We start from the raw sequence: 26160 nt of genomic DNA, 5'->3' as shown, positions 1-26160 counted from the left end.
CTAACCACTGGCCCATGGACGCTGAGGTCGCTTTCGAGGCTCTGAAACAAGAATTCGCAAAATCTCCTGTGCTCCACCGTCCTGATGCCAATAGGCCGTTCGTCCTCGAGGTGGACGCATCTTCAGTTGGAGCAGGAGCAGTCCTTCTGCAGAAATCCTCCTCTGGTCGCCTAGTCACCTGCGGATTCTTTTCTAAAGCCTTCTCCGCCCCTGAACGAAATTATTCCATTGGAGATAGAGAGCTGCTAGCAATAAAGCTAGCCCTCAAGGAGTGGCGCCATCTCCTCGAAGGGGACGTCCATCCGTTCATCATATTCACGGATCATAAAAATTTGGAGTATATTCAGTCCACCCAAAGGCTCAACCCACGGCAGGCCAGGTGGTCTTTGTTCTTTGGGCGTTTCGATTTTGAACTCCACTTCCGACCAGGGAATAAGAACATTAAGGCTGACGCCCTATCCCGGTCATTTTTGCCTATGGACAGCGAAGATGGACCTACGCATATTATCAACCCGGCCAAAATTCTTACCGTGGCTCCACTAAGCCTATTCACTCCACCACCGGGTAAAACCTTTGTTCCAAGTGGGGACAGACTGAAAGTCTTACATTGGAGTCATTCCTCGAAGTTTTCCGGGCATGCTGGAACCAAGAAGACCCTCTATCTTGTCTCCCGCCATTATTGGTGGCCCTCACTTCACCGAGATGTGCTGGAATTCATCGCCTCCCGTCCCTCCTGTGCCAGAAACAAAGTCCCTAGACAATGTCCTTCAGGTCTCCTACACCCGTTGCCTGTGCCTTCGGCCCCATGGACCCACATTGCTATGGACTTTATCACCGATTTACCTCCTTCCTCTAAATGCTCTGTGATCTTGGTGGTCGTAGATCGGTTTTCCAAAATGGCCCACTTCGTTCCTTTACCAAGTCTTCCTACTGCCCCTGAGTTGGCGAAGATTTTCTTGCTCCACATCTTCCGACTCCATGGCTTTCCTCAGCATGTTGTCTCGGACTGATGAGTTGAGTTCACTTCCCGTTTTTGGTGAGCTCTCTGCGGATTGATGAAGATCACTCTAGATTTCTCCTCAGCTTATCATCCTCCGTCGAACGGACAAGTAGAGCGAGTCAACCAAGCTCTAACATCCTATCTCCGGCATTTTTCCAATGCCCACCAGGATGACTGGGTCCCTCTTCTTCCATGGGCTGAATTCGCCTACAACAATCATCCCAGTGAAGCCTCCTCCAAGTCTCCCTTTTTCGTAGTTTTTGGACAACATCCCGGCATTCCCCTTCCCGTTTCCCCCACCTCGGGTGTACCGGCAGCGGACTCCATGTCCGCGGACTTCTCTCAGATTTGGAGAGAGACCAAGGAGGCTCTTGAAAGAGCCAGTTGCAGAATGAAGCGGTATGCAGATAAAAAACGTTTGGAAGCTCCTCCATACCGTCCGGGAGATAAAGACTGGCTGTCCTCACAATACATCAGGCAAAAAATCCCCTCCTATAAGTTAGGTCCGCGTTACATTGGCCCCTTTGAAGTCGTAAATCGCATCAACAACGTGGCCTACAAGTTGAAATTGCCCGCCTCGCTTCGAAACCCTAACGTCTTTCACGTATCACTCCTCAAACCGGCAGTATTTAATCGCTTCCACTCAGCTCCTTCCCTAACCCCCCAACCAGGTAGTGCTGACAATACCTTTGAGGTGAAGGATATACTTGCTATGTAGACAGTTAGAGGGCAAACCTTGTTCTTGGTCGATTGGAGAGGTTTTGGTCCAGAAGAGAGGTCTTGGGAACCCCGAGAGAATATTAATGCTCCTCGTACTATGAAAAGATTTCTCTCCAGCGTTAGAAAGAGGGAGAGTAAAGGGGGGGGGGGGTACTGTCACGCTCCCCGCCTCTAATACTTACCGGCGTGGCCCCGCTGATCTGCGCACCTCCCGGCGCGCTCCTGCTCCATGTCGCATCCCCACTCCAGACATCCGGGGTCTCCGTCGTCGGCCCTGCGCCTGTCATCTCCCCTGGCGCTCGGACCTCTGGGAGCTGTGACGCAGTGGCTCTGCCCCCAACATGGCAGCGCCCACCGACTATTTCAGCAAGGCATCTTGCCAGGTAAGATGCCTGATTATCTTCTGCGGTGATGCTGTCTCTGCGTTAGCGTTCACCCTATCCTCAAGCCCCTGTATCTCTGTGCTCTCGTTCTGTTCTGTCTGCGCTGCCTCCGGTAGCTTCCCTGCTCCGTGTCCACCTCCTGCCTTGCCCTGTGTCTCTGTCTTGTCCTGTGCGCCTCTCTGGCTCATCATCCCCAGCTACCTGTCTGGTCGCTCTGTGTTCTCTTAGCCCCTGTCTGTACTGTGCTCATCTTCCTCTCTCTCTCCTGCAGCCTCCAGCCTCTGTTAGTCTCCAGTGCTCCCGGTCCCGCTTGCCTCTATTGCTCCTTGGTTCCTGAAGTCCTCTGTGCATCTGGGTTCCATATTCCTCGCCACTGTCTCTCTGATACCTAGCCCTGGTCGCCCCTTTGGCTCCGGCTGTTGCGGTTCCATCCCTCGTGGGCCTGCCCCTAATGCTCCCTGTATAGGGGGTGGTTTCATCTGGCCCGCTCACCCTCGGGGGCTCTGAAGCCATGACCCAGAGGGTCCACTTCTAGGTTTCACCGTATTCCCACACCGTAACAGGTGCCTTTGTGTGCATGCGTACTCAACCCATAATCCCCGCATTGATGAAGGCCTCTCTTCAGTATCGGCGTGTGCCGATGATGCCATGGAGACATTTCCTCCCCTGACACACGCCAGAGATGAGTGCCTGAATCGATTCAGTACGAATCCTCACTAGTACTCTGAAGTAGACCATTCAATGAGGGCCACACACTCCTTGCTGTTGCACTGCATCTTCAGCTCTCTGTAGAACTCATGTCCCAGTATGGTGACACTGTAGCCAAATGTTTCCTTAAATTCTATTTGTCTATGATAAGGAATCTTTCCTTAACTTAATCCCGTTTATTTAGGCCTTCTGCTTTCCCTTGGAAAATTTCTACACCAAGTAGGCCTCCTGGCCTGAGCTAAGGACCTAGTCCTGTTCTTGTCTCCACCATGCTTCCTGCCTGGAATCCGGATTCCCACTGCCATTATATATTTGCTTTCCCTCAGAACATACTATCTGATGTCTCCCTCCTGGCACACAACACCATATCAATATCAATTCAAGTCTGCAACCAGATAGACCAATGGTCTGTATTTAAACCAGGGGAAGAGTCTTGAGGAGATCATTTGCATATTCCCAGTGCCTTCTGGGATAAGTGAAGAGTCTCCGCGAGCTCAACGATCACTGGGTTTTGGCCGTTGCAGCTGAAAAGAGGAAATCGGAAAACCAGGGGAAGAGTCTTGAGGAGATCATTTGCATATTCCCAGTGCCTTCTGGGATAAGTGAAGAGTCTCCGCGAGCTCAACGATCACTGGGTTTTGGCCGTTGCAGCTGAAAAGAGGAAATCGGAAAACCAGGGGAAGAGTCTTGAGGAGATCATTTGCATATTCCCAGTGCCTTCTGGGATAAGTGAAGAGTCTCCGCGAGCTCAACGATCACTGGGTTTTGGCCGTTGCAGCTGAAAAGAGGAAATCGGAAAACCAGGGGAAGAGTCTTGAGGAGATCATTTGCATATTCCCAGTGCCTTCTGGGATAAGTGAAGAGTCTCCGCGAGCTCAACGATCACTGGGTTTTGGCCGTTGCAGCTGAAAAGAGGAAATCGGAAAACCAGGGGAAGAGTCTTGAGGAGATCATTTGCATATTCCCAGTGCCTTCTGGGATAAGTGAAGAGTCTCCGCGAGCTCAACGATCACTGGGTTTTGGCCGTTGCAGCTGAAAAGAGGAAATCGGAAAACCAGGGGAAGAGTCTTGAGGAGATCATTTGCATATTCCCAGTGCCTTCTGGGATAAGTGAAGAGTCTCCGCGAGCTCAACGATCACTGGGTTTTGGCCGTTGCAGCTGAAAAGAGGAAATCGGAAAACCAGGGGAAGAGTCTTGAGGAGATCATTTGCATATTCCCAGTGCCTTCTGGGATAAGTGAAGAGTCTCCGCGAGCTCAACGATCACTGGGTTTTGGCCGTTGCAGCTGAAAAGAGGAAATCGGAAAACCAGGGGAAGAGTCTTGAGGAGATCATTTGCATATTCCCAGTGCCTTCTGGGATAAGTGAAGAGTCTCCGCGAGCTCAACGATCACTGGGTTTTGGCCGTTGCAGCTGAAAAGAGGAAATCGGAAAACCAGGGGAAGAGTCTTGAGGAGATCATTTGCATATTCCCAGTGCCTTCTGGGATAAGTGAAGAGTCTCCGCGAGCTCAACGATCACTGGGTTTTGGCCGTTGCAGCTGAAAAGAGGAAATCGGAAAACCAGGGGAAGAGTCTTGAGGAGATCATTTGCATATTCCCAGTGCCTTCTGGGATAAGTGAAGAGTCTCCGCGAGCTCAACGATCACTGGGTTTTGGCCGTTGCAGCTGAAAAGAGGAAATCGGAAAACCAGGGGAAGAGTCTTGAGGAGATCATTTGCATATTCCCAGTGCCTTCTGGGATAAGTGAAGAGTCTCCGCGAGCTCAACGATCACTGGGTTTTGGCCGTTGCAGCTGAAAAGAGGAAATCGGAAAACCAGGGGAAGAGTCTTGAGGAGATCATTTGCATATTCCCAGTGCCTTCTGGGATAAGTGAAGAGTCTCCGCGAGCTCAACGATCACGGCGCGCGAATTTGGGCTCATCTTTCATCGTTTTTAAGAAATCTCAAGATGGAAGAGGCCAGGAGCCATTTGGTGAGCTGCATTTCTTGCTACATGTTCACAGACTTACCAGTGGAAAAGCCAAACTTCACATGCCACAAATGCAAGCTTGTGTCCCTGTTGGAGGAAAAGTTGCAAAATCTCGAAGAGAGGTTAGCTACGTTGAAGATCATTAAGGAAGGTGAAGAGTTCTTGGACAGAGCAGAATTATCTCTTCATGTTACAGAAAGAGAAGAAATTCGAAGTGCACCTGAAGAAACAGAGGAATGGAGACATGTGACCCAGAGAAGCAGGAGGATCAGGAGGCAGTCAGCACCCATACTGCTCAGAAACCAGTACCAGGCTCTCACGCAGGAAAACAATGAAGAAATACATCAGGATAAGACTTTGCCAACAAGCAGCAACCTTGTACGCCTTCAGAGTCCTCCTGGATGGAGAAAGAAAAATGTTGTGAAGAAGAAACGGAGAGTGGTGGTCATGGGGGATTCCCTGTTGAGAGGAACTGAGGCCGCTATCTGCAGACCGGATATAACTTCAAGAGAAATGTGTTGTCTTCCAGGTGCAAAAATTAAAGATGTGTCTGACAGGATATCAGGACTCTTCAGACCTAGAGATGACTACCCATTCCTGCTACTACATGTGGGGACAAATGACACTGCAAGAAACGACCTGGAAACCATCTGCAGAGACTTTGAAGACTTAGGCAAGAAAGTGAAAGAACTGGGAGCGCAGGTGGTCTTCTCTTCCATCCTCCCAGTGGATGGCCATGGAACAAGGAGGTGGAATAAGATTCTGCAGGTGAACAACTGGCTACGTCGATGGTGCCGTCAGCAACGATTTGGATTTCTGGATCACGGAGTGAACTACTTATACGATGGACTACTTGCTAGAGATGGGGTGCACCTTACGAAGACTGGAAAGCATGTATTTGGAAGTCGCCTTGCTACACTTGTAAGGAGAGCTTTAAACTAGAACAACATGGGAAGGGAAGCAAAAGACCAGAAAAAGCCATACACCTGACAAATGCTATTGAGAACTCTATTAGAAGTGGAAAGGAAGAACAAAGACGAAAGAATCTAATTAATAAAAATATTGGAGAAAGAGAAACCAATCACAAACTAAAATGTTTCTATACTAATGCACAAAGCATGGGCAACAAACAAGGAGAATTGGAACTACTAACACAGGAAAAGAAATATGATGTCATTGGAATCACTGAAACTTGGTGGGACAATACACATGATTGGAATACAAGACTAGAAGGATACAACTTATTTGCAAGAAACAGACTTGATAAACGAGGAGGGGGTGTCGCATTGTATGTTAGTAACGCGTATATCTGCACAGAGATTGAAGCTTCAGAGACTGGGAGTTCTGTGGAAACTGTTTGGGTAAGAATACAAGGACAGAACAATGGAAAGGACACCATTGTAGGCATTTACTACAGGCCGCCTGTGCAAGCTGAAGCTATGGATGAACTCTTTATGCATCAAATGGCCAAGTTCTCCAAAAAATATGACATAGTTGTCATGGGAGATTTCAACTATCCAGACATTTGTTGGGAATCTCTCTCAGGCAAAACTAACAGGTCAAGGAAATTCTTATCCTCTCTTGCTGACAACTTTATCTTCCAAAAGGTAAGGGAGAAAACAAGGGGAACTGCTACCTTGGATCTAATCCTTATAAACAGGGAGGAAATGGTTGAGGAGGTAAAAGTGGCTGGGACCCTAGGAGGTAGCGACCATGCTATTTTAGAATTTTGGATAACTAGAGGCGGAAGACCTGTGAAGACTCAGACGTCAAGGTTAGATTTCAGAAAGGCAGATTTTAAGGGATTCAGAAAGAGAATTGGAGGGATCCAATGGCTGGATATCCTTAAAGACAAAAATGTCCAGGAAGGATGGGAAATCTTGAAAAATGAAATTCTCAAAGCACAGTTGTTAACAATTCCGAAAAGAGGGAAGAATAGGAAGCAGTTAAGGAAACCAGGATGGATGAACACAGAACTTAAGCACATGCTAAAAAGGAAGAAAAAAATGTTTATAAAATGGAAAGAGGGAGGCATATCTAAAGAAGAATATAATGCTGTCTGCAGAACCTGCAGGGCACAAATCAGATTATCTAAAGCTGAAAATGAATTGAGGCTTGCAAGAGATGTCAAAAGCAATAATAAAGGATTTTGGGGATATGTCAAAAGTAAAAGAAAAGTCAAAGATGCTATAGGATTTTTACAGGATGAAAATGATGAATTGGTAAGACAGGATGTTGAGAAGGCTGAACTTTTAAATTCCTATTTTGCATCTGTTTTCTCTCAGAAAGGAAATGTAACATCAACTGTTATTCACTGTCCTATTAAGGGAATAGAAGAATCCAGGATATCTATAAACAGAAAGATAGTGAGGAAACACTTAGCTAGCCTAAATGAATTCAAGTCTCCAGGTCCAGATGAATTACACCCCAGAGTACTGAAGGAGATAGCAGAAGAAATTTTTGAACCCCTCTCTATAATCTTTGAAAATTCTTGGAGAACAGGAGAAGTGCCAGAAGACTGGAGAAGAGCAAATGTTGTTCCTATCTTCAAAAAGGGGAAGAAGGTGGACCCAGGTAACTATAGGCCGGTGAGTCTGACTTCTATACCAGGAAAGATCTTTGAACAAATTATTAAACAACATGTATGTCAATACCTGGATAAGAATGAAGTGATTAAACAGAGTCAGCATGGGTTTGTAACTAATAAGTCATGTCAGACTAACTTAATTTCCTTCTATGACGGTATCACTGATTGGGTGGATCAAGGAAATGCTGTAGATATAGTATATCTTGACTTCAGCAAAGCATTTGACAAAGTCTCTCATACAATCCTTATTGAAAAAATGATTAAGTATGGAATGGACAAGGCAACTGTTAGGTGGATTCATAACTGGCTTAGTGATCGGACCCAAAGAGTGGTCGTAAATGGCTGCACATCCAGTTGGAAGAATGTCTCAAGTGGGGTACCACAGGGCTCTGTCCTGGGCCCTGTATTGTTCAACATCTTTATCAACGATTTAGATGAAGGAATTGAGGGTAAACTGATTAAATTTGCTGATGACACAAAGCTAGGAGGGATAGCTAATACTAGAGAAGAGAGAGAGAGGATTCAAAAAGATTTAAATAAACTGGAGAAGTGGGCAGCAACTAACAGAATGGTTTTTAACAGGGAGAAATGCAAAGTACTACATCTGGGCAATAAAAATGGAAAAAGCATATATAGAATGGGAGGAATAGGGCTAAGTGACAGCACATGTGAAAAAGACTTGGGTATACTAATAGATCACAGACTGAATATGAGTCAACAGTGTGATGCAGCAGCAAAAAAGGCAAATGCAATTCTAGGATGTATTAACAGAAGCATACAGTCTAGATCACGTGAAGTCATTATTTCCCTCTACTCCTCTTTGGTCAGACCTCATCTGGAATATTGTGTCCAGTTTTGGGCACCACATTTTAAAAAAGACATCAACAAACTGGAGCAAGTTCAGAAAAGAGCGACCAGAATGGTGACCGGTCGCAAACCCTGTCTTATGAGGAAAGGTTGCAGGATTTGGGAATGTTTAGTTTGCAAAAGAGAAGACTGAGAGGAGACTTAATAGCTGTCTACAAATATCTAAAGGGCTGTCACATTGTAGAAGGATCAACTTTATTCTCATTTGCACAAGGAAAGACTAGAAGCAATGGGATGAAACTGAATGGGAGGAGACACAGATTAGATATTAGAAAAAACTTTTTGACAGTTAGAGTGATCAATGAGTGGAACAGGCTGCCACGAGAAGTGGTGAGTTCTCCTTCAATGGAAGTCTTCAAACAGAGGCTGGACAGACATCTGACTGGGATGATTTAGCGAATCCTGCTTTGAGCAGGGGGTTGGACCAGATGGCCCAGGAGGTCCCTTCCAACTCTACGATTCTATGATTCTTATCATTTACTTATCCCTATCTGACTCATCACTGATATAGAAGGGTTAATGTTTTGCCTTTAACCCCTTTCCTACAATGAACGTAATATTCCGTCCATGTGACCAGGGACCTAATTCCCATGGACGGAATATTACGTCATAGTGATCAGCGGTGCCCACGTGGTGAGCGCCGCTGATCGCGGCCTTCTGGGATAAGTGAAGAGTCTCCGCGAGCTCAACGATCACTGGGTTTTGGCCGTTGCAGCTGAAAAGAGGAAATCGGAAAACCAGGGGAAGAGTCTTGAGGAGATCATTTGCATATTCCCAGTGCCTTCTGGGATAAGTGAAGAGTCTCCGCGAGCTCAACGATCACTGGGTTTTGGCCGTTGCAGCTGAAAAGAGGAAATCGGAAAACCAGGGGAAGAGTCTTGAGGAGATCATTTGCATATTCCCAGTGCCTTCTGGGATAAGTGAAGAGTCTCCGCGAGCTCAACGATCACTGGGTTTTGGCCGTTGCAGCTGAAAAGAGGAAATCGGAAAACCAGGGGAAGAGTCTTGAGGAGATCATTTGCATATTCCCAGTGCCTTCTGGGATAAGTGAAGAGTCTCCGCGAGCTCAACGATCACTGGGTTTTGGCCGTTGCAGCTGAAAAGAGGAAATCGGAAAACCAGGGGAAGAGTCTTGAGGAGATCATTTGCATATTCCCAGTGCCTTCTGGGATAAGTGAAGAGTCTCCGCGAGCTCAACGATCACTGGGTTTTGGCCGTTGCAGCTGAAAAGAGGAAATCGGAAAACCAGGGGAAGAGTCTTGAGGAGATCATTTGCATATTCCCAGTGCCTTCTGGGATAAGTGAAGAGTCTCCGCGAGCTCAACGATCACTGGGTTTTGGCCGTTGCAGCTGAAAAGAGGAAATCGGAAAACCAGGGGAAGAGTCTTGAGGAGATCATTTGCATATTCCCAGTGCCTTCTGGGATAAGTGAAGAGTCTCCGCGAGCTCAACGATCACTGGGTTTTGGCCGTTGCAGCTGAAAAGAGGAAATCGGAAAACCAGGGGAAGAGTCTTGAGGAGATCATTTGCATATTCCCAGTGCCTTCTGGGATAAGTGAAGAGTCTCCGCGAGCTCAACGATCACTGGGTTTTGGCCGTTGCAGCTGAAAAGAGGAAATCGGAAAACCAGGGGAAGAGTCTTGAGGAGATCATTTGCATATTCCCAGTGCCTTCTGGGATAAGTGAAGAGTCTCCGCGAGCTCAACGATCACTGGGTTTTGGCCGTTGCAGCTGAAAAGAGGAAATCGGAAAACCAGGGGAAGAGTCTTGAGGAGATCATTTGCATATTCCCAGTGCCTTCTGGGATAAGTGAAGAGTCTCCGCGAGCTCAACGATCACGGCGCGCGAATTTGGGCTCATCTTTCATCGTTTTTAAGAAATCTCAAGATGGAAGAGGCCAGGAGCCATTTGGTGAGCTGCATTTCTTGCTACATGTTCACAGACTTACCAGTGGAAAAGCCAAACTTCACATGCCACAAATGCAAGCTTGTGTCCCTGTTGGAGGAAAAGTTGCAAAATCTCGAAGAGAGGTTAGCTACGTTGAAGATCATTAAGGAAGGTGAAGAGTTCTTGGACAGAGCAGAATTATCTCTTCATGTTACAGAAAGAGAAGAAATTCGAAGTGCACCTGAAGAAACAGAGGAATGGAGACATGTGACCCAGAGAAGCAGGAGGATCAGGAGGCAGTCAGCACCCATACTGCTCAGAAACCAGTACCAGGCTCTCACGCAGGAAAACAATGAAGAAATACATCAGGATAAGACTTTGCCAACAAGCAGCAACCTTGTACGCCTTCAGAGTCCTCCTGGATGGAGAAAGAAAAATGTTGTGAAGAAGAAACGGAGAGTGGTGGTCATGGGGGATTCCCTGTTGAGAGGAACTGAGGCCGCTATCTGCAGACCGGATATAACTTCAAGAGAAATGTGTTGTCTTCCAGGTGCAAAAATTAAAGATGTGTCTGACAGGATATCAGGACTCTTCAGACCTACAGATGACTACCCATTCCTGCTACTACATGTGGGGACAAATGACACTGCAAGAAACGACCTGGAAACCATCTGCAGAGACTTTGAAGACTTAGGCAAGAAAGTGAAAGAACTGGGAGCGCAGGTGGTCTTCTCTTCCATCCTCCCAGTGGATGGCCATGGAACAAGGAGGTGGAATAAGATTCTGCAGGTGAACAACTGGCTACGTCGATGGTGCCGTCAGCAACGATTTGGATTTCTGGATCACGGAGTGAACTACTTATACGATGGACTACTTGCTAGAGATGGGGTGCACCTTACGAAGACTGGAAAGCATGTATTTGGAAGTCGCCTTGCTACACTTGTAAGGAGAGCTTTAAACTAGAACAACATGGGAAGGGAAGCAAAAGACCAGAAAAAGCCATACACCTGACAAATGCTATTGAGAACTCTATTAGAAGTGGAAAGGAAGAACAAAGACGAAAGAATCTAATTAATAAAAATATTGGAGAAAGAGAAACCAATCACAAACTAAAATGTTTCTATACTAATGCACAAAGCATGGGCAACAAACAAGGAGAATTGGAACTACTAACACAGGAAAAGAAATATGATGTCATTGGAATCACTGAAACTTGGTGGGACAATACACATGATTGGAATACAAGACTAGAAGGATACAACTTATTTGCAAGAAACAGACTTGATAAACGAGGAGGGGGTGTCGCATTGTATGTTAGTAACGCGTATATCTGCACAGAGATTGAAGCTTCAGAGACTGGGAGTTCTGTGGAAACTGTTTGGGTAAGAATACAAGGACAGAACAATGGAAAGGACACCATTGTAGGCATTTACTACAGGCCGCCTGTGCAAGCTGAAGCTATGGATGAACTCTTTATGCATCAAATGGCCAAGTTCTCCAAAAAATATGACATAGTTGTCATGGGAGATTTCAACTATCCAGACATTTGTTGGGAATCTCTCTCAGGCAAAACTAACAGGTCAAGGAAATTCTTATCCTCTCTTGCTGACAACTTTATCTTCCAAAAGGTAAGGGAGAAAACAAGGGGAACTGCTACCTTGGATCTAATCCTTATAAACAGGGAGGAAATGGTTGAGGAGGTAAAAGTGGCTGGGACCCTAGGAGGTAGCGACCATGCTATTTTAGAATTTTGGATAACTAGAGGCGGAAGACCTGTGAAGACTCAGACGTCAAGGTTAGATTTCAGAAAGGCAGATTTTAAGGGATTCAGAAAGAGAATTGGAGGGATCCAATGGCTGGATATCCTTAAAGACAAAAATGTCCAGGAAGGATGGGAAATCTTGAAAAATGAAATTCTCAAAGCACAGTTGTTAACAATTCCGAAAAGAGGGAAGAATAGGAAGCAGTTAAGGAAACCAGGATGGATGAACACAGAACTTAAGCACATGCTAAAAAGGAAGAAAAAAATGTTTATAAAATGGAAAGAGGGAGGCATATCTAAAGAAGAATATAATGCTGTCTGCAGAACCTGCAGGGCACAAATCAGATTATCTAAAGCTGAAAATGAATTGAGGCTTGCAAGAGATGTCAAAAGCAATAATAAAGGATTTTGGGGATATGTCAAAAGTAAAAGAAAAGTCAAAGATGCTATAGGATTTTTACAGGATGAAAATGATGAATTGGTAAGACAGGATGTTGAGAAGGCTGAACTTTTAAATTCCTATTTTGCATCTGTTTTCTCTCAGAAAGGAAATGTAACATCAACTGTTATTCACTGTCCTATTAAGGGAATAGAAGAATCCAGGATATCTATAAACAGAAAGATAGTGAGGAAACACTTAGCTAGCCTAAATGAATTCAAGTCTCCAGGTCCAGATGAATTACACCCCAGAGTACTGAAGGAGATAGCAGAAGAAATTTTTGAACCCCTCTCTATAATCTTTGAAAATTCTTGGAGAACAGGAGAAGTGCCAGAAGACTGGAGAAGAGCAAATGTTGTTCCTATCTTCAAAAAGGGGAAGAAGGTGGACCCAGGTAACTATAGGCCGGTGAGTCTGACTTCTATACCAGGAAAGATCTTTGAACAAATTATTAAACAACATGTATGTCAATACCTGGATAAGAATGAAGTGATTAAACAGAGTCAGCATGGGTTTGTAACTAATAAGTCATGTCAGACTAACTTAATTTCCTTCTATGACGGTATCACTGATTGGGTGGATCAAGGAAATGCTGTAGATATAGTATATCTTGACTTCAGCAAAGCATTTGACAAAGTCTCTCATACAATCCTTATTGAAAAAATGATTAAGTATGGAATGGACAAGGCAACTGTTAGGTGGATTCATAACTGGCTTAGTGATCGGACCCAAAGAGTGGTCGTAAATGGCTGCACATCCAGTTGGAAGAATGTCTCAAGTGGGGTACCACAGGGCTCTGTCCTGGGCCCTGTATTGTTCAACATCTTTATCAACGATTTAGATGAAGGAATTGAGGGTAAACTGATTAAATTTGCTGATGACACAAAGCTAGGAGGGATAGCTAATACTAGAGAAGAGAGAGAGAGGATTCAAAAAGATTTAAATAAACTGGAGAAGTGGGCAGCAACTAACAGAATGGTTTTTAACAGGGAGAAATGCAAAGTACTACATCTGGGCAATAAAAATGGAAAAAGCATATATAGAATGGGAGGAATAGGGCTAAGTGACAGCACATGTGAAAAAGACTTGGGTATACTAATAGATCACAGACTGAATATGAGTCAACAGTGTGATGCAGCAGCAAAAAAGGCAAATGCAATTCTAGGATGTATTAACAGAAGCATACAGTCTAGATCACGTGAAGTCATTATTTCCCTCTACTCCTCTTTGGTCAGACCTCATCTGGAATATTGTGTCCAGTTTTGGGCACCACATTTTAAAAAAGACATCAACAAACTGGAGCAAGTTCAGAAAAGAGCGACCAGAATGGTGACCGGTCGCAAACCCTGTCTTATGAGGAAAGGTTGCAGGATTTGGGAATGTTTAGTTTGCAAAAGAGAAGACTGAGAGGAGACTTAATAGCTGTCTACAAATATCTAAAGGGCTGTCACATTGTAGAAGGATCAACTTTATTCTCATTTGCACAAGGAAAGACTAGAAGCAATGGGATGAAACTGAATGGGAGGAGACACAGATTAGATATTAGAAAAAACTTTTTGACAGTTAGAGTGATCAATGAGTGGAACAGGCTGCCACGAGAAGTGGTGAGTTCTCCTTCAATGGAAGTCTTCAAACAGAGGCTGGACAGACATCTGACTGGGATGATTTAGCGAATCCTGCTTTGAGCAGGGGGTTGGACCAGATGGCCCAGGAGGTCCCTTCCAACTCTACGATTCTATGATTCTTATCATTTACTTATCCCTATCTGACTCATCACTGATATAGAAGGGTTAATGTTTTGCCTTTAACCCCTTTCCTACAATGAACGTAATATTCCGTCCATGTGACCAGGGACCTAATTCCCATGGACGGAATATTACGTCATAGTGATCAGCGGTGCCCACGTGGTGAGCGCCGCTGATCGCGGCCGGGTGTCAGCTGATTATCACAGCTGACACCTGGCACAATGTGTCAGGGGCGGTCACGGACCGCCCCCGACACATTAACCCCTGGCACACCGCGATCAAACACGATCGCGGTGTACCGGGGGTTAAAGGGAAGCATCGGCGGGGAGGGGGCTCCCTCCGTGCTTCCCTGAGCCCCCCACAGCAGTGCAATGTGCAGCGCTGCTGCGGGTGTCTCCTTCCCTGCAGGTCACCGGATCCAAAATGGCGACGGGGGACCTTCGGGGGCCTGCAGGGAGCTGGCTTCCTCATGCCTGCAAAGCTCAGGCAAGGAGGAAGCCTGTGTAGTGCCTGTGACAGATTGCTGATCTGTCACAGTGATCTGTGATGTGACAGATCAGCGATCTGTCACGGGACAGTGATGTCCCACCTGGGACAATGTAATAAAGTTAAAAAAAAAAAAAAGTAAAAATAATTTATTTTTTTTAAAAAAAAAAAAATAAAAAAAAAAAATCGCTAAATAAATTTAAAAAAAAATTCCCAAATAAATTTTTTTTAAAAAAAAAAAAACCACAGTAAAAGTACACATATTTGGTATCGACGCATCCGTAACGACCCACCCTATAAAACTGTCCCATTAGTTAACCCCTTTAGCGAACCCCTTAAAAAATAAAAACGAAGCAAAAAATAATGATTTATTATCATACCGCCAAACAAAAAGTGCAATGACGCGCGATCAAAAAGACGCATATAAATATCCATGGTACCGCTGAAAACGTCATCTTGTCCCGCAAAAAATGAGCTGCAACACAGCATCATCAGCGAAAAAATAAAAAAGTTATAGCTCGCAGAATAAAGAGATGCAAAAATAATTATTTTTTATATAAAATAGTTTTAATTGCATAAAAGCGCCAAAACATAAAAAAAGACATAAATGAGGCATCGCTGTAACCGGACTGACCCGAAGAATAAAACCGCCTTATCAAATTTACTGCACGCGGAACGGTGTAAACGCACCCCCCAAAATAAATTCATGAAATGCTGGTTTTTGTTCATTCCGCGTCCCAAAAATCGGAATAAAAAGCGATCAAAAGATGTCACGTGCCTGAAAATGATACTAATAAAAACGTCAACTCGTCCCGCAAAAAATTAGACCTCACATGACTCGGTGTGTCAAAATATGGAAAAATTATAGCTCTCAATATGTGGTGATGCAAAAACTATTTTTACAATAAAAAGCGTCTTTTAGCGCGTGACAGCTGCCAAACATAAAAACCCGCCATAAATAGTAAATCAAACCCCCCTTAGTTAGGGAAAAATAATAAAATTAAAAAAAAATGTATTTATTTCCATTTTCCCATTAGGGTTAGGGCTGAGATTAGGGTTAGGGGTGTGTTGGGGTTAGGGTTGGAGTTATAATTGGGGGGTTTCCACTGTTTGTGCACATCAGGTGCTCTACAAACGCGACATGGCATCTGATCTCAATTCCAGCCAATTCTGCGTTGAAAAAAGTCAAATGGTGCTCCTTCCCTTCCAAGCTCTGCCATGCGTCCAAACAGTGTTTTACCCCCACATATGGGGTATCAGCCTACTCAGGACAAATTTCAAAACAACTTTTGGGGTCCAATTTCTCCTGTTACCCTTAAGAAAATAAAAAATTGGGGGCAAAAATATCATTTTTGTGGAAAAAAATATGATTTTTTTATTTTCATGCCCGGGCGTTATAAAATTCTCTGAAGCACTTGGGGTTTCAAAGTGCTCACCACACATCTAGATAAGTTCCGTGGGGGTCTAGTTTCCAAAATGGGGTCACTTGTGGGGGGTTTGAATAGTTTAGGCACATCAGAGGCTCTCCAAACGCACATGACACCCGCAGACCATTCCATCAAAGTCTGCATTCCAAAACGTCACTACTTCCCTTCCGAGCCCCGACGTGTGCCCATACAGTAGTTTTCTCCCACATATGGGGTGTCAGCGTACTCAGGACAAATTGGACAACGACTTTTGGGGTCCAATTTCTCCCGGTACCCTTGGGAAAATAAAAAGATTGGGGACTAAAAGATCATGTTTGTGGAAAAAATACGATCTTTTTTATTTTCACGCCCGGGCGTTATAAACTTCTGTGAAGCCCTTGGGGGTTCAAAGTGCTCACCCGGGGGGGGCATGGCCTGGACTCTGAGCATGTAGGAGGCAAGAGCTCTAAGCTCCCACAGTCACACACTAAAGCAACAAAAAAGCGTGCAAAGGGTTAACAAAAAAAAACCCATACTGGACCCTATTCTATTCCTGAAACTCTGGTGCACATTCTGAGGCTAAAACTAGGACCCTGGTCCAAAGGAGACGGAAGATATGAACTTTTAAAAGTTTGGGACAGTAGTGGTGTAGGGGAAACAGAGGGACATCACCCTCCCACCATCTGCCTTCCTGGAAGTGACTGGAGTGCTACTGTGGGCTGTATATAAGCCAGGACTGATCTGGAGGCTCATCGCCAGTACTAAGGACAATAAGGACTTTATTTGGAATCCTCCCGGTAAGGCACAACTTGATTCTAACTGACTGCAATGTTTTTTGCCTGCGGGGTGTAGAGGATAATGGCACTGCTGTGGCGGAGGGATACGGAACTATGCACAATCTGCCCTCTGGATTTCTGACTGAGTGCCGCCGAAATCAGGAAGTTCCACGGCCAGGGTGAGGAGAGCGGGGGCAGAGGAGATGATCTGGACCGACACACCGAGGATATAAGCAGAGGACAGTGGCGGGGACTACTTTCTTGTCACAGAGCAGAGAGGCGGAGGGGTACCACTGGACCCATTGAACAGACATCAGAACGGCTAAGAACAGCGTTCCACAGCCACAATGAGGACCGGACAGGGGGCGCCTCTGAAGACAGCAGAGGTGAGGCACATCCGAGTTTGGGCCACTAGATCCGGCTGCTGATTAGTGCTCACAGCCGCAATAGACTTCAATGGGAAGTAGATCCGACCGCTCCCAGCTTCCAGCCTGTCAGCACTGAGCAGACCTGACGTCACAGGCCCTGCAGCGTTCAGTCAGCGGTCTCCCCTGTGACAGGCACAGATACTCCCACGAACTGTACAACACAGCAGAGACCTAACCACAGGGGTACTGGGGAAAGGACACAAGCATCTGGGAGGCACTCTTTATCCCCATATAGCGTCCCTAGGGATTGTTCACTGGCTGCTTTCAGCATATGACCGGCGCAGGCATACAATATAACAGAGTCTGCAGTTCATGGCTGGTGGTCCTGGTGCCTGGTATCCATCTGACCAGTGAATTATAACAGATTACCTTTATTTCAACTGAGGATCAGAGATACAGTGGGCTGCTGATATTGATACTGCAGAATTGTGTGACTTTAGTCGCTCTCACTGAGGGTCTCTCAGTTAACTCCTTTGGGAAACTTGCTTTTTGACCATTTTTCTTAACTTGTTTGATTGAATAATTTAAAGGGGTCATAGATCTGATGTCTGGGAAGGGTTTGTGGCAAACCAAGATGCAGTCAGGTAGGGGCAGAGCTTCCAATAGCCCACACAGGGTCACGAGGCACAATTTTGGGGCACACTCTAAATCATACAACGATATCTCTAACTTGTTAAGCCCGATAAAATCTAGGTCACCCCTGAAAGGAGACGAGCCAAAAACGCCTTATCTAAAAAAATCTCAGAACCCTGCATCTGCCAAAGTTGCAAAAGGGGGATCAGGTACTAATAGCTCATTGACCAAAACCCTATCTAAAACACAACCTGAAACGCCTCAAAAATATAAAAAAAATTTAGGGGGCAACATTAAACCCCCCCCTCCAATTGAGACTCTTACGGAGGAAATGGACACTTCCAAATCAAACAAAAGGAAGGGACCAGGCGATCAGGGAAACACTGGGAGTCTCTCATCTGAGGACTCCGACAGTGTCTCAGCTGACTATACTCCAAACACAAACCCTGAAAGGCAGAAGCCTAGGAGGGATAATGGAGGTCCATTCCCTTCGTTTGAGGTTCCTCCTCCATCCATTAACCTGGGGGAATACAAGGGGTCCAACAAACAAGCCACTGAAGGATTCATGGCGGATCTCTTCCAGTCCTTCAGTGATGCCCTAAAAATAGGGTTTGAGACTCAGGCCAAGGCCCTACAGGAAACTTGCAGAAATCTTAGCCAAAAGGTTGAGAAATATGAGGTAAAGATGGTACAGGCGGAGAGGGATATAGTTTACCTCTCAAAGGAGAATTCACTCCTCAAAAAGGAGGTTATTTCCCTTAAAAACAAATTGACGGATCTGGAAGACCGAAGCAGGAGAAATAACTTAAAGATACGAGGTATCCCTGAGTCGGTCTCCCAGCCAGATCTCTCTGATTACACCAAAAATTTGTTTAAAAAATTATCGCCAAAATTGACAGAATTAGAAGTCAATATCGATCATATACACCGCCTCCTACGTCCCAAAGGGGTCCCACAGGAAAAGCCCAGGGACACTATCCTCAGGGTCCATTTCTTTGAAACCAAGGAGAAGGTTTTAAAATCTTTGCGAGAGAGAGGTTCACCTCCTGAGCCTTATAAGGATCTTAAGATTTTCCAAGACTTTTCCAAAGAGACTATGGACGCACGACGCTCCTTCAGAGATCTGACCTCTAAACTTAGGGAACTTAGAGCGTCATATAGATGGGGTTTCCCTACCAAGCTTTTAGTCTGGTATAAAGATAAACACTACCCCATCTATACTCCACACGAGAGTCAGAAGTTTCTTAAATTCCTGATGGATGAGCCATCCTTTAGAGATACGGATTAGGATTGATCTTTGTCTTATGTTTGAATTTATTTGGGGGTCACTATTATTTCCTTTTCCTGAGCATGAATATTAGTACCCGTAATTACAGTTTATCGTCACTGTGGGAACTTGCCACTTAATTTTTTTCTCGTTTTTCCCCTGATCTACAGTAAGGTGAGACACCAACCAGTTTGGAGTCCTCCAGGAGAACTCTCAAGTTCTTAATTTTTTTTTTCTGTATTTCATTGTTCTATTTGTTTCCCTTTCCTGTTTTGATATTGCATTCTAACGATGAAAATTTTATCATACAATGTTAGGGGGCTCAACAGTCCGAATAAGAGGTATGCGGTATGGAAGGAGATCAACCAAACCCGGGCCGAATTGGTATGCCTTCAGGAGGTTAAACTGGCTTCCGATCGACACCCGATCTTCCAGCACAAGAACTTCCCACACATGTACAAGTCACTCTCCACAAAGAAAAAGTCTGGGGTCATCACATTGGTAGGTGGCACCGTTCCTTTTCAGCTCATCAAAGAAATACCAGACTCCTTGGGCAGGTTTCATATACTCATATGCTTACTCCATGAAAGGCCATGTACAATAGTGAATGTATACGCACCCATCAAGGGACACATTCGTTTCTTGAACAAGCTTATCACAAAAATCGACAAAGTTAAAACAGGCGAACTCATCTTATTGGGCGACTTTAATATTGTCCCAGATAGCAGCATTGATTCATCCTCTTTAGTTCGCCACAAGGTCCCAGCTTTAAAAAACTGGTTAATTCAAAATGAGCTTTATGATGCTTTCTGCTGCTTGAATACATCGTCACGTGAGTATTCTCACTTTTCAGATGTACATAAGACAGCATCCAGGATAGATCTTCTACTTACTAACATATTTACTCTGTCCAAAATTAAGGACATTCACTTCATGCAGAAGTCCATTTCGGATCATACCCCGGGCTTCTCATTGACTTCCTTGTGGGTCCTCCCCCTGACAAACCATTCCGCTGGAAGCTTAACTCAGCTTTGCTATATATACCAGAGTACAAACAAGAGATAGAAAACGCTCTCTTAAACTACTTCAAGGAAAACGTACCTGGTGAAGTAGATCAGTTCACGGTCTGGAACGCCCATAAAGCGGTCCTGAGGGGGTGTCTTATGCAAATTCTTTCTAAATATAAGAAGAGAAATAGGGAAAATATTAAAAACCTACAGGCCCAAATTAATGATCTAGAGAAAAACAAACTTAAAAGTTCCTTCCCAGACCGTCCAGGCTGAGATTTTGAGACTTAGACAGAGTTTGAGATCTGATATCTACCAGGAATATGATGCAGTCATCAAAGCATCTAGGTACAAATAGTGTGCGTCTCTTAACAAGCCTACCAGGTTTATGATGAGGAAATTAAAGAGAAAGAATTAAAAGGAGAATAAATAAGATAGTATCTCCATCGGGTGACTCCAAAACTCACCCTAGGGACATTGTCAACTCGTTTGCAGAATTCTTTAAAAATCTCTATAACCTGAAAGATGACCCCCAAACACCGGTGGTTAACTCGAATTTTGTAGATTCTTTTCTACAGAGTATCGATCTACCAAGAGGCGATGAGCTGGACTTGAATTATGTCAATAGCCCCTTTACAGAGAGAGAAATTGTTGACGTTATCAAGAAACTGCAGTCCCAAAAATCACCAGGGCCGGATGGCTTCTCTGGAGACTATAAATCCTTTTCAAAAGTTCTGGCTCTACAGCTGGCTTCCGTCTTTGATCTGGCGTCCTCTCGGGGTTCCTTCCCAAAGGAGATGTTAGAGGCAACAATTATCATGATTCCAAAGGAGGGGGGGGACCCCCAGAGGATACAGAGCTATAGGCCAATATCGCTCATAAATAGCGATATTAAAATCTACTCAAAGATCTTTGCAAACCGATTAAAAAACACCCTTCCACGTCTGTTGGCGGATGATCAAATAGGCTTTACAGAGGGCCGCCAGGCCTCAGACGGAACTAGAAGGGTGTTGAATCTGATAAATTTAGCGAACAACTTGAGAACCCAAACTGCTTTTCTGGCACTGGACGCCGAGAAGGCGTTTGATAGACTAAACTGGCTTTACTTAAAAGCAACTCTCGCTAGATTTGGCTTTGACGAGAAGTTTCTATCAACAGTCTTCGCCTTGTACTCGGGTCCTAGTGCCAGGATTTATGAAAACAATTTCCTCTCCGACCCGTTCGACATTATCAATGGCACGAGACAGGGGTGCCCCCTGTCCCCCCTTCTATCTGTGCTTGCTATAGAGCCCATAGCCGAAAAAATAACAAACAATGATCCCAAAATTTTATACATATTTAGGACTTTACCAGTTAGCTTTCCGCGCCAAGCCGTTGATAAAGCTCAAGAGCTCATCCGACTATTTATTTGGAAAGGTAAAAAGCAAGAATATCTGCAGACTTGATGTACAAAACAAAAAACATGGGGGCACAGGACTGCACAACATATACGCTTATTATCAGGCCTCGCTCATCAAACAGAGCTGGCACTGGTTTACTGAAAACATGACGCATCCAGCTTGGTATGGCTTGGAGAGAGATGCTAGTGATAGAGGTTCCTTGCAAAAGCTTTTATTTCACTTCCTTCTTCAAAAGCCCAGTGCGAACTCATCTCATCCTATATTCCGACCGATAATCTCAGCCTGGAGGGATCTCATTAAGCCGACTAAAAATATCAAAAAAGCAGAGCAAATCTTAACGTTGCCTCTATCTTCATTGGCACTGATGGATGATCTCCCGATACCGGAGGTTCGGGGGAAATCTGGAATTAAAAGGGTGGGGGATGTTTTTAGAGGAGTGGAGTTCCTGAAATTCGGTGAGATCAGGGTTAAATATAATTTACCGTCATCTGAGCTGGTCTTTTAAACCATGTTGAAAGACAGAATTTGGAAATTCATAAAAGGGAAGACTTTGAATTATGAAATGCTATCTTCACTATTGTGCAACCTTAAAAATAAAAACCTCTGGAGTCTGTGTAATTTGTATAGATCTGTTGTCAAAGACCTAACGAGCCACAAAAACATATGCATGAAGAGATGGGAGTCCAATTTTGGTGATGATATCCGTCTCGAGAACTGGAACGATGCCATCAAAAACACTTACAATTCCAACATATCAATGGGCCTTCATGAGAGTTATTTCAAATTGTTAAATAGGTGGTACTATACCCCAACGAGGTTATCGTATTTTAACACAGAGCTATCTTCCTTGTGCTGGAGAGATTGTGGACACCAAGGGAACCTCTACCATATTTTCTGGGGTTGTTCAAAAATCAAAAACTTCTGGCTTCAAGTCACACAGCACATTAACCTTATTGCCATTTCAAAGCACTATCTGTACTTCCTTCAGGAAATACACATCTAGTTATTATTACTATCCAAGTCTGACCCCTCTATAGAATAATAACATACACCACTTATTAGTATCCAGGTCTTACCCATCTATAGAATAATAATATACACCGCTAATTATTATTAGTATCCAAGTCTGATCCCTCTATAGAATAATAATATATACTATTATTATTGGTATCCAAGTCTGATCCATCTATAGAATAATATACACTGCTTATTATTATTAGTATCCAAGTCTGACCCCTCTATAGAATAATAATATACACTATTATTATTATTCACAAATGGAGATTCAGTGGCGCTTGTGTATGAGTGTAATTCCAGCAGCAAACACTAAGACACCTGTCACAAGGGTGTCAAAGAAATAAGGTAAAATAACTAATAATATTAGTGTGCGCTTGGAACACTCAAAGAAGAGGGAAATCTAAATTGGGTGGTTATAGAAAAAAAAAAAAACCTCTTATAAGTGCTCTTTATGTAGCTGGATAATAGCGAGAAAATAGCAATTAGTAATAGTCAATTGTAAGACCTCAGAAGAAGTGCTTAAGGGAAAAAGAATATATATAGATGCTGGTGGCAATCTTAGTTCCAACCTGAACAATCACAAACTAAAAAGGCATGAGTGAGGGTAAAAACCTGAAATCACTGAACAGGTTATATCCTGCAGGGTAATTCTCCCTGATAGTAGCAAAAAAAAAAGTCAAAGTCAAATTGGAGCCTGTGAACGGCTGTGCAGAGTAGCCGCAATAGTAAATGCACAAGTCAGAGAGCGGTACCTGTAAAGATAATGCGATGCGAAGTCCTCACTCCAGTAAGCGGTGCAGGTTAAAATAGCGCTTTTTGCTCCACCGCTTGGAAAAGGAGTGGGGGGTTTTGTACACAGGGGTATAGACGAGTTACAGGGGCTGCCCCGGCCGGTGGCAGCCTCCTGTCAGTGTAGAGAAGACATGGAGAAGACATGAGCGCCCTCTCGTGTTCCCGGCATCTGTGAGCTTCTCCAGGTATACAGGACCTTCGTGATGTGAGTCAGCACATGACCAGGTCGGTTTCACTTGCTGGTGGTTGCGACGGGGACCAATGGACTTTCCAACATGTTTCAAAGACTAACTGTGTGTTATTATTGTGATGCTTATTTTTTGTTCTTAAACCTATAAAAAACTGACGAATAAGAATCCAACTTCTGAGCAGAACCTGGTCTGAATGGATCTAATGTGGAGCTGGGAACCAGCGAAGCCGCATTCTGTCCACAGCCGTTACGTCACTGTTCACACCACACAGAGACCCCAAAACAGTCTCCACAGTGCTGAAGGGGTTAATGTCCCCCCCATGCCCAGTAATGGGAAATCTCCTGCACCTACCTCCACCTGCAGAGCAGCACTCCACATATATGGCTGCTCTGTGCGCACAGGACCTGTGATGAGGTCACAGGAGGGGAGGAGTCAGGGGTCACATGATCAGGGGCCTCAGTGTATACAGGACTCTGCTGTGCTGGTTGTCATGGTGCTGGATGAGGGGAAGTTTCTGTGTGGGGTCAGGAGGGGTTTACAGGGTGGATGTAGCAGAGCTGTGTGTGTACGAGGTGTACAGAGCAGAGCCGTGTGTGTACGAGGTGTACGGAGCGGAGCCGCGTGTGTACGAGGTGTACGGAGCAGAGCCGCGTGTGTACGAGGTGTACGGAGCGGAGCCGCGTGTGTACGAGGTGTACGGAGCGGAGCCGCGTGTGTACGAGGTGTACGGAGCGGAGCCGTGTGTGTACGAGGTGTACGGAGCGGAGGAGCGTGTGTACGAGGTGTACGGAGCGGAGCCGTGTGTGTACGAGGTGTACGAGGTGTACGGAGCGGAGGAGCGTGTGTACGAGGTGTACGGAGCGGAGGCGCGTGTGTACGAGGTGTACGGAGCGGAGGCGCGTGTGTACGAGGTGTACGGAGCGGAGCCGTGTGTGTACGAGGTGTACGGAGCGGAGGCGCGTGTGTACGAGGTGTACGGAGCGGAGGCGCGTGTGTACGAGGTGTACGGAGCGGAGCCGCGTGTGTACGAGGTGTACGGAGCGGAGGCGCGTGTGTACGAGGTGTACGGAGCGGAGGCGCGTGTGTACGAGGTGTACGGAGCGGAGGCGCGTGTGTACGAGGTGCACGGAGCGGAGGCGCGTGTGTACGAGGTGTACAGAGCGGAGCCGCGTGTGTACGAGGTGTACGGAGCGGAGCCGCGTGTGTACGAGGTGTACGGAGCGGAGCCGTGTGTGTACGGAGCGGAGCCGCGTGTGTACGAGGTGTACGGAGCAGAGCCGTGTGTGTACGAGGTGTACGGAGCGGAGCCGTGTGTGTACGAGGTGTACGGAGAGGAGCCGCGTGTGTACGAGGTGTACGGAGCGGAGCCGTGTGTGTATCACGTGTACGGAGCAGAGCCGCGTGTGTACGAGGTGTACGGAGCAGAGCCGCGTGTGTACGAGGTGTACGGAGCGGAGCCGTGTGTGTACGAGGTGTATGGAGAGGAGCCGCGTGTGTACGAGGTGTACGGAGCGGAGCCGTGTGTATCACGTGTACGGAGCAGAGTCGTGTGTGTACGAGGTGTACGGAGCGGAGCCGTGTGTGTACGAGGTGTACGGAGAGGAGCCGCGTGTGTACGAGGTGTACAGAGCGGAGCCGCGTGTGTACGAGGTGTACGGAGCGGAGCCGGGTGTGTACGAGGTGAGCGGAGCGGAGCCGTGTGTGTACAGTCATGGCCAAAAGTTTAGAGAATGACACAAATATTATATTTTCACATGATCTGCTGCCCTCTGGTTTTTATGTGTGTTTGTCAGATGTTTTTATCACATACAGAAATATAATTGCAATCATATTATGAGTAACAAAAGGTTATATTGACAGTTAGAATGAGTTAATGCAGCAAGTCAATATTTGCAGTGTTGACCCTTCTTCTTCAGGACCTCAGCAATTCTCCCTGGCATTCTCTCAATCAACTTCTGGATCATCTCCTGACTGATAGCAGTCCATTCTTGCAAAATCAATGCTTTTATTTTGTCTGAATTTGAAGGTTTTTGTTTGTCCACCCGTCTCTTGATGATTGACCACAAGTTCTCAATGGGATTAAGATCTGGGAAGTTTCCAGGCCATGGTCCCAAAATCTCTATGTTTTGTTCCCTGAGCCATTTAGTTATCACCTTTGCTTTATGGCAAGGTGCTCCATCATGTTGAAAAAGGCATTGTTGATAGCCAAACTGCTCTTGGATGGTTGGGAGAAGTTGCTCTTGGAGGACATTCTGGTACCATTCTTTATTCATGGCTGTGTTTTTAGGCAAGACTGAGAGAGAGCCCATTCCCTTGGCTGAGAAGCAACCCCACACATGAATGGTTTCAGGATGCTTGACAGTTGGTATGAGACAAGACTGGTGGTAGCGCTCACCTGGTCTTCTCCGAATAAGCCGTTTTCCAGATGTCCCAAACAATCGAAAAGGGGATTCATCAGAGAAAATGACTTTACCCCAGTCCTCAGCAGTCCACTCCCTGTACCTCTTGCAGAATATCAGTCTGTCCATGATGTTTTTTCTGGAGAGAAGTGGCTTCTTTGCTGCCCTCCTTGAGACCAGGCCTTGCTCCAAGAGTCTCAGCCTCACAGTGTGTGCAGATGCACTCACACCTGCCTGCTGCCATTCCTGAGCAAGCTCTGCACTGCTGGTAGCCCAATCCCGCAGCTGAAACACTTTTAAGAGACGGTCCTGGCGCTTGCTGGTCTTTCTTGGGCGCCCTGGAGCCTTT

General features: G+C 45.4%; 1 protein-coding gene across 2 annotated transcripts in view; it reads right to left on the bottom strand.

The window, feature by feature from the left end:
• Positions 1-23810, bottom strand: part of LOC141055903 (uncharacterized) — a 58703-nt gene extending 34893 nt beyond the window's left edge. Inside the window, exons 1-2 of one of the 2 annotated variants that reach the window (XM_073552620.1) lie at positions 23764-23810; positions 20107-20181 (exon numbers count right to left, since the gene is read on the bottom strand). The gene's annotated coding sequence lies outside the window, so the exon portion shown is untranslated. Of the gene's footprint in view, positions 1-20106; positions 20182-23181; positions 23717-23763 lie in introns of those variants that run through there. The other variant, XM_073552619.1, reaches the window with a different exon arrangement.
• Between the last annotated feature and the right edge of the window lie 2350 nt (positions 23811-26160).

The sequence above is a fragment of the Dendrobates tinctorius genome, unplaced genomic scaffold, assembly GCF_039654945.1.
Source record: "Dendrobates tinctorius isolate UK_male_01 unplaced genomic scaffold, ASM3965494v1 ptg000192l, whole genome shotgun sequence".
Lineage (NCBI taxonomy): Eukaryota > Metazoa > Chordata > Amphibia > Anura > Dendrobatidae > Dendrobates > Dendrobates tinctorius.
This window is presented reverse-complemented; position numbering and strand designations above follow the sequence as displayed.